The sequence below is a fragment of the Harpia harpyja genome, chromosome 18 (genome assembly GCF_026419915.1).
Source record: "Harpia harpyja isolate bHarHar1 chromosome 18, bHarHar1 primary haplotype, whole genome shotgun sequence".
Classification (NCBI taxonomy): Eukaryota; Metazoa; Chordata; class Aves; order Accipitriformes; family Accipitridae; genus Harpia; species Harpia harpyja.
The window spans coordinates 24,463,666-24,472,960 of NC_068957.1; positions in this window are offsets into that span (position 1 = coordinate 24,463,666).

The following is a 9,295-nucleotide window of genomic DNA, read 5'->3' on the forward strand; positions in this document are numbered from 1 at the left end:
GAGGCGCTCGGCCGCTGCGTGGCCTCCAAGCTGTTGGACCAGGCTTTCCCTCCACCACGGCTTTGGTAGGAGACGGTCCCTCTCGACACATTCCATATGCTCCTTTATGTGCGATATGTGATGTCACTGACTCGGTTCTAGTTTTACACGGCAGATTTAGAAAACCAGGCTTTCCAGCTGTGGGCCTCCAAAATGTACTATCTTTGATCAATTACTTAACTGGGTGGATGTAATAAAACCCTGCATGGGATGAGGTTATGGCATTTGTGCCTTTTTTGGTCATTTCCATTCCGCTGTAGTACTAAACACCTTACATTTGCTGTTGTACAGCGTCTAAGTTTGCTTTTTGCCACTACACAGAACTAAAATGAGAGATAATTTACTTTACTGTTCTGAGAACCTATGCTGAATGGGTAAGCCATGATTATTTTTGAAAAAGTGCAGATTTAGTGCTACGGTGACTCATAACGATAAGCATACCTTGGCACAAAAAGGTTATGCAAGTATTTTAAGCTGAGTTTTATCATAGGCAAATATATATAATAAACTTAAATAGCCGTGTCTGTACTTTAACTTAGAGCACCCAGATACTTCTAGGCTGGCTCTTTGGTATTATGCCAAAGCAAGATTTTAACTGTTTATCTCAAAAGAATCCACAGCGATGATCTACGACCCTGGTTAAACATAAAAATCCCCAAACCAGCTGTTATTCTTTAGGGCCTTTAAAAACACCTTCAATGTCTCTTTCCTCTTGAGAACATTTTTATGAATCTAGTGATAGAGCAATTGCAGCAATTACAAAGCACTTCACAATTAAAGAATCCCACTCATGAGCCAACCTCATTTTATGTCATAGACACCGAGTTAGTTTATATTATTTTATATTCCTAGTTCTGAAAAGTATTTATATTTAAATTAGATTATAGTATTATACTAGTTTATTATTTCTTTTCTTAGTTTATTATATTAATTATATTTATTTTTTTTATATTATTTTAAAATATAAATAAATAATAAAATAAAAATATTACTTTATTTATTATATTAATTATATTTATTTATATTTATAATTATATTATATATATTAATTATATATAATATTAATATTATATTAACTTATATTCCTAGTTGTCAAAATAGAAAAAAAAAAAAAAGGTGATGAGACTTTTGTAACTCGCAAATCCTAATAAACTTCAAACACAACCCAAATGTGAGCTACAACTTTATTTTCCGGTTGCCTGGCTCTGGGCCACCGCAGCCAAACCAGAGGCCAGTGGCCCTGAACAAGCAGCGCGCTGCCAGAGAGATGAACAAGAAGGGAGTGCGCACACTCAGCCTGTGCCAGGATGAAGCCCGCAGCTCTGCCCAACCATTGTATATCTAGCTATTGAGTGATTAATTGGGCAAATTAATTAGTTAATGGTTCTACTGGGCTTTGAAAACAGTGAATTACTAAGTAAAAGCTACATATCTATCTTTTTTTTTTTTCACTCCATATCACTAGGTAATTGCCAGCCCCATGGCATGGCTGGGTAAGGCAATAGTGTTTAAAATACAGAGAAAAGCTTATGTTCGATGGCTGATAAACCTAATTTAATGTCAGGCAGGGAGAGCTGGCTTTTCTTGGAATTGTGCCTTTACCTCTTTGCGCATTTTGAGGGAGGCGGATGTAAGTCCGTGCCATCGTGATGTCACCAGGCTGCTGTGAATGGCCACAGGCAGGCAGGCCAGGGACGTGATCACAGGGCTGGCAGCAATATATTTTTCAACACACAGAAAAGTGGCAGGAGACTGAACGAAGGAGAAGGAGGTCTGTATGAGGACATCCTGGGGCCACTGACGTTGCTGGGACTTTTGCTACTGACTTCAGTAAAGCCGGGATCTCACCCAGAGCACTTTGTTTGGGAAATAAGGATTTTAAAGGTAACCTCTGAGGACAGGTCTTCTCTGCCGATGTGATGTACAAGAAACGCTCTCTAAAGCCCGGACTCTGGCTGCCTCCTCCTACTTTGGCCCTAATTCAAGAAAGCAATTAACATATACATAAATACATTTCTCGTCAGCAAAGCTTTGGGGCAAACACCTAGTTTAAAGATTCACTTATCTCTAATTCATTGGTTAAGAGGTAAGGTATTACTTGGGAGGAGTAAAAAGTGGGATAATCTAGCTGTAAATCCTTATCGTTATATCATTTATAACCAGAGCTTAGTCATCTTTTGACCAGTGACGCACAGCACTGATTTCTTGCTGAATAAAATTTTAGAAGCACAGCCAATTTTTCACAGAGGCTTGGAACTGTGCCCTTTATCGGGTTTTATGAATGCAAAGCTCAAGGTCCGTAGCATGCAGTGGATAACCTAATGCAAGGTCATGTTTTGCTAGAATAACAGCACCTAAATCCTCAACTGCGACGATGGGGTCCAGCCCTACTTTCAGATTTTATCAAATTTCATAGGGATTTTGATGTGCAGAACAAGGTCGAACTGTGATAACAATAAAGGCAGTTGCAAAATGCTGAAGATTACCAAGCTTGGAACTGTAAAGGTCAGATCCTGATCTACACTTCCCCAATTCTCACACGTATTTAGATCTGAGATATCCTGCGCATTTAGCTCTCCATTCTGCAGTTCAGCAGGGTGGAAGAAAATCATCTTTACCTTTGGAAAATTCCATCACAGGACTACCTTTTCCTTCCAAAACTCCAGAATTTCATGTCATGAATGATGCATATTCTGTCTCAAAGGAAATCATCTGAGAAAAAAAAATCCCCAGGGCCTTAATTTTAAGTGTATGCTTCTGAGACAACATGGGGGGCAAAGTGCACTTTCCAGGTTAACTAGGCATTCACTTTTGAACACACACACACACACACAAAAAGAGAAACACAACCATAAGAAATTTTCCTTTCCATCCTGCCAGGGTGAAGCCAGCAGATTGCACACACGACTGTCAGAGCACTGTAAGCTCTTTCTCTCATCACCAGGCACCTTGCATTGAGTGCTCGGCCAGATTTTGGAGGAATTTAAACTGTCCCTGCCTGTTTTTTCCATTTGGTAGCCATAGCGGGATAATTGGATCTTACTGAGTAAAAAAAACTACTGCGAACTACTTGATGTGCAAATTTCTCTTAAAGGAAGTGGAAGGAGAGAAGTCCACTGAGGTCAGGGTTTTTATAGCTCCTGCTACCCTTTATGGAGTTTTACTCTTAAATGTGAAGAGACTTGTTAGGTTTATTTATTGCCTGAACCTAGAAGTAGAGAATGCTTTCATTCATCCAAAAAGGTCTCTCTGAAGACAGAATGCAACTCACTTTTTCTTCTGCCATTGGTGCTCGGAATGAAAATGAATCAAAACAATCAAAACCATGAGATTAGTCAGAATTAGCTCTTTTCCTGTACCGATGCTCAAGCTCTGGTCTGCATGAAGTAATTTCTTGACCTTTGGCCAGAGAGGAAAAAGTTAAAAAGCGCAAAATAAGCTATAAAAATGACCATTAAAACATTTCCTCAGGAAATCTATTTAAATGCTGATGTCATTTTCTACAGTAACTACTTCAATCTGAAATAGCTTCTTTAACTGTGGGAAACTAGAAAGGCACCGCCAGAATCATAAGGAGAGGAAGGTTTGCCGACGCGACAGCAGACACACTGTAAGACATGTGGAAGGAGTAATGCATGTGCAAGGTCCCGTGTGGAAGAGATGCGAAGAAGACCCTGCTCCGAGATGAATGAGCAATCTGAGGAAAGAGGCATCTCCCTACTTTGTAATTCGAGGTGGGTCCTGGGACATTCAGCAAACTTTGCTCCAGCTGTCCAGTTTTGGAGAAGCTCACATAAGCACAGAATTTAAACGGAGATTTAATAGTCCAACAGGTGAGAGCCCGCAGAAAATCCACTCAGTATCATTACTATACGTTGGAGTGAAGAAGAGGCTTCTAATTCAAGACACAGAGTAGCGAACGTTAGTTTATTGGGAAGCCAAGGGAAACAGAAGAAGATGTGGCCTCATAAATCTGGTTATACTTCCAAAAATATACCGTAGGAACATTAGATGCCACTGGGAACACACAGAGTAGAGCTAAGTGCTCAGCAAAGCATGCTAACCTAATTTCATCATTACATGACAAGAAAATCCTGACTCATATTTTATGAAAATTATTACAGTGAATCAGCAAATTACTTCTGTTTATCTCCTCCAACGTCAGCACACTGAAGTCTGGAGCAACTTGAACTAATCTCATGGCACTTGTAAATAGAATATATTCAGACCAGCTGAAGCTGAGCTAAATGGAAACAAGCAGTCATTCATCATCGACGGACAGCTGGGAAGCTCAGAGAAATGCTATTTCCTGACTGTCCTGTCAGAAGGCAAGACAAGCACTGTGTGTGCCTTTCACCTCTGACTCCTTTATCAGATCCCAAATAAAACTGGTCACACTTAAGAAATGTTTGGTCATTATAACAAGGTCTCCCTGTATGGCAAACGCTGGTGGTTTTATAGATGTGCCCCTTTGGACATATGCCAGTGGTGGCAGGGAAGAAAATAAAACTGCACGGAAATGTATAACCTGATCTGGCTTGTTTAGCTAATCCAATCTTCTCTCCTAGTAAAGCTCAAATAATTTGTTTGTGTGTGTAGGGCACGCTGGAGCACCTGAGGGATGAGAATGAAATCCTGCCTAAATACTGTAGACCAGCAGAGAAGCTACTGAAATGCCCTCCTGCATCAGTACTCGAATGACGTCATGAAATTTCTGCTGGTCACCCTCAAACTCCAGACAGACTGCTTCTGCCCCTGGGGACTGTTCTGCAACCTGGACCGTGCACTTCAGCTACGGACTAAAAGCAGGAAATGTCCCCAAATGTGGTAACGCCCGGCTGCACATCTTGCTGCACATTTTGTAGCAGCCTCTACTCGTTTGTGCTGTTATAACAGCATTAACTGGCTGTAAATTCACATTATCCACTGAAAGGTTTCTCTTGCAGAAAAAGATCCTTGGGAATCACGGGATGTCATACCCTCTCAGCCTTTGCCTGTCCTCTGGCACAAAGATTAGGAGCAAGACTAAAGGTCCCATAAAAATGCCTCAAGGCCCATGACTTCTGAAGCACTGATGGTGGCTTCACGGGATCTGCGGGCTCATGACTCCGGAGTCAAGCAGCCTCTTAAACTTTTCTTCCTACAAGAGGGACAGAGGAGGAGAAGAGGATACAGCCCCAAAGGGTACCTGTGCAAAAAGGCAGCAGTAAAAGCAGGCAGGGAGTATAGGAAGGCATACAAAGAAATTAGGTGGAGTGAATGGTAAGGAAGGAAGCAGTTGCTGATTTAGAAGATGACTTGGAGCGAGATCCGCTCCCGTCTGAGTAATGCATGTCCTAACAGCTACTTTGTATGGAGAGGGGAAAAAGAGTCAAGACGGCCCCTCCGAGCTCTCCCCGCAGGCAGCACAGGAGCGGGGCAGAGGCTGGGGGCTAGCCTGTGCCCTGGCCCCAGCCCCGGAGCAGCGGCCGCGGGTGACGGTGGCACTCGTGCCCGAGCGACTGTGGCGTGATGGAGCGGGCGGTCAGTCGGAGGTGACAGGTATGCAGCTGGGCTGCACGCACTGACTTCAGAGCTCAGCTGCCGCTTCGGTGCATGACGCCAGCAGCGCATGAGTCACCCGGGGTAGACAGGAACAATGTTAGTAGTTTCCACATTTACAAAGCGGAAAAAGCTTACATCAGATTTCATGGTATTTTTAACAGAGAAACGGCTTAGCGAAGCAGCAAGGCGCCTTAGTAGTATTCATGTGCTACAAAGGATCGTTTCATGGGCTTTGTATGAAAAGAGCTATATTGGAGCTTGATATTATTACTATGTTGTGCAACATTGTAGCAATCAAAAAGAAGGACAAATACAGAGAAAAAGCGATTCCTTTAGAGAATAAACCATTCTGATACATGCTGTGCAGAGAGTAAAGATTTGTTTTGACGACCATTGAGAAAACATCTTTTAAATACTCAGTAAAGCACAGGCAAGCCCGGTAGCAAAACTCTCTTAATCCCCAGAGCAAGAGAGCAGTCACACAGGCTTCTTGGCGGTACCCTGTCACAGCATCCTAACTCGCGAGCTGTCAGCTCCCCCGGGCATCGGAGCTGCCGTGCCAACTGCAGCGGGGGCCAGTGCCAGCTGCGGTGGGACTCCTTGCAGGATAGGGAAACTGCCAGCTCGGCCCCAAATCTGGTAGAAGTTTGGTAGTTTCGGCTGAGAGCTAAAATGTACGGCATGGAGCGGTGAGGATCACGTCTGCTGTGTCCTACTGCTCTGCTGGGGAAGCTGGAAGAGGAGAAGGTCTTCTAGGCCTCCTGCGTCCCACTGTCTTTTCCCTTCCGAAAATGATAAGGAAAGAAAGGGTCTTCTCTTCCACGCTGCACATGAATAATGTGTTGGCCCTGTAGGGATACAACAATCCTTCTCTTTCTGAGCCACGTGTCTATCTCCTGCTTGAACATGAGAGGACCAGGGAACTCGGGAGACCTCTTGCACTGGGACCAGCCCCTACATAACTCCTTGGAGACTTATCTCTCGGAGAGTATGGATCCTTTAAAATTGGCAGTAGGCTACAAGGGCAGCAAATGTTAACTCACGCGCCAAAGCGGCATGGGGTAGCCGGAGCTATCTCCAGCTCAGTGGGGCACTTTGAGCTGCAGGATGGGGCAGCTGTAGCACAAGTCAGGCTATGCCTTTTTCTTCCCTTGCCCTCTCTGGTCTTTTCCCAAGCCATGAGATGCCTAAGCAGGGCTTCCTGCTCACCAGGGCCTCCAAATCTGAAATGAATATATTGCACTGTGCAGAAAGGAGAGATCTGTAATGCTTGCAAGCTACTTTCACAGCTCTTGTCTTACAGGCTGCAACCTGTTGCAGTGAAGCTGACAGAACCGTAAAATAGGTTTATTGCTTCACCCAGCAAGAACGAACCCAACCATCAAACCTTAAAGAGCTTGAGAGGAGAATAAAAGTCCAGATGCTCTGTCCTTTCACTGTAAGAATTCCTATATGATTTCTGAGACTGATCACACAGCAATTGCTCTATGGGGAGCTGGCGAGTTGGTTTAGGATGTTCTTATTTAACTGTAAAGATTCCTGCTTTTCATCGATCCCCACCAGTGGCTGTCTGCACATAACAGAAATCTGCAGCTTCCTTTAACAAGCAGAAATATCCTACAAAGAGGCTACAGAATGGGATCTTAACTGACTGTTAAGCAATAACACCTACTTCTAATAGAAAAGGCTGATCATAATGATGAAGCTATCATGCCATCTGTGAGGAATTTTAGGAGGTGCTGGCACAAGCCAGGTTGACCTGGGTTGTTTCGTTAAGCAGAGGTTGTGTGAAGAATCACTGACCGGTCAGAACCACGATACCACCATGTGCCCCAAGCAGTTACTAAGCAATATATTGTGTTCTGGTGGATGCAAGGGGCATATTTGTTCATTTTTGTTATATTGCTTTCACCCCCACATTTTCAGAAACTCTTGCAAAAAAACAAACTCCTTTGAAAGTAAATCACTTTCAGCAGAGGAGCTGAAGGTAGGTGATGTGAGCTGCATCACGTGAAATACCTGTGTGACTTCTCAAAATAGCAGTTTTAGTAGCTTGGAGAGTCCAAACAACCTCCCAGAGCTCAAGAGACACAATTGTAACACAAGCTTTCAATAATACAACTACATAATACTCGGGCCACTGAGAAATGGTGTGATAGTGTTTTCTTAGTTACGCTTCCTTGTTGAGAGCTTGCATTGGAGGGCACCTACCATGTTAAATCCTGTTCTTGTAGCTACCTCGCCAGCCGCAGCCATGTAACATCTCTGTGCTATTCACCAGAGGAGGGAAAATAATGATCTATTGAATGCACTTTTTACCTTTTGGTACAGCCTGCCAGCTAGAAGCCAGACGAGCACCAAGAAATGCTTTATAGAAAGCTGGGGTCCTGGAATATTGTTTAGGTGTCACTTGAAATTAAGGTTTTAAAAGCTGTTCTTCAAAAAGCAGTAGTAAATGCCATCTGGTGCATAAATTTATATATAAAAATAAATTTGTTTTTTATTACCACCAGGTATTGCTTTTCACCTGTAGAGCAAGCAAACATAAAAGTTGCTTAGGAGAATCCAGAAGAGTCCAACTAAATGGTGCTATGTTTATAGTAAATCTGCAAAATGAAGGCTTGGGATTTCTGGCTTGTGTATGGTTAGAAATCTCTAGCATTGTTTGAAACCACTCAGCATTTGATTATGCAGGAAGGCACCGGTAATATTAACACCAGTTGCATTGACATTGTCAAGGTACAATTTGTTTTTTTCATATAGGTATTTTCTTCTATCAGGGAGTTGAAAACAGGAAGGCTGATGAAAGCAAGGATCAAAAGCTGATGCGACCTGGATTGTGTTGGCTTGTTCTTTCTATTACGGTGACATCAAGGCTGCCTCAAGGATGAGAGAGGCACTGAGCACAGCTCTGATTAGAGGTCTCTCCCCACAGCTACAAACCAGATTTGTAATGGCAAAGCCTGGGAGAGCACAAGACAAATAAACTATGAATGGTGCTCTCCGTCCCATGCTCAAACGATCAGATCCACTGAGCACGGGATGGAGAGGCGGCTTAGGAAGGACAGGTCACCCTGCAGCAGACCCAGCCTGGCAGGACTGGCCCCTGGATACGCAGACATGTCCCGTAACACACCCAGCTTGCACGTACGATGCCTCCACCGACGTGAACTGCTGCTTGTCCTGCTGCTCCCAGGTGTCCAGGGAAGCGGTGGTGCCAGGCGGATGAGGAAAGGCTGTGCCTTTCCACAAAGAACAAAACGTGAGTGTGTTATGTGAGAAAAACCAGACTATACAGGGCTTCCACCGCTCTCAACAGTAGCTTATGGACCTGGGTCTGAAGATGGCACTGACGGAGATTTCTGAGGTTTCGCAGTCACTAGGAGCTGAGGAAATCACTACCTCTGAAAAGGCAGACCTGAAGGATCTTCGGGTCTTGTCCCAGTCTACCCTCTGCTCTGTCAATGATACTTCTGCTGCAAAAACAATGGCTTTTTTCTTAAGGCAACCAATTTCAGCTGTTTTAAAATTGATTTTAGAAATATATAACATTCTTTCCCCCCCCGAGCAAGTAATTACAGATTAAAAATTACTGAAACTTCAAAAAACTTCGGCTAATTTAGTCAGCCTAGCTTTACAGTGTCATTCGCCTCGCAGAGGAGACAGCTAGCTGGGAAAATGTAGTTTCAGCTGTGGAAAAAAGGGGAAAAAA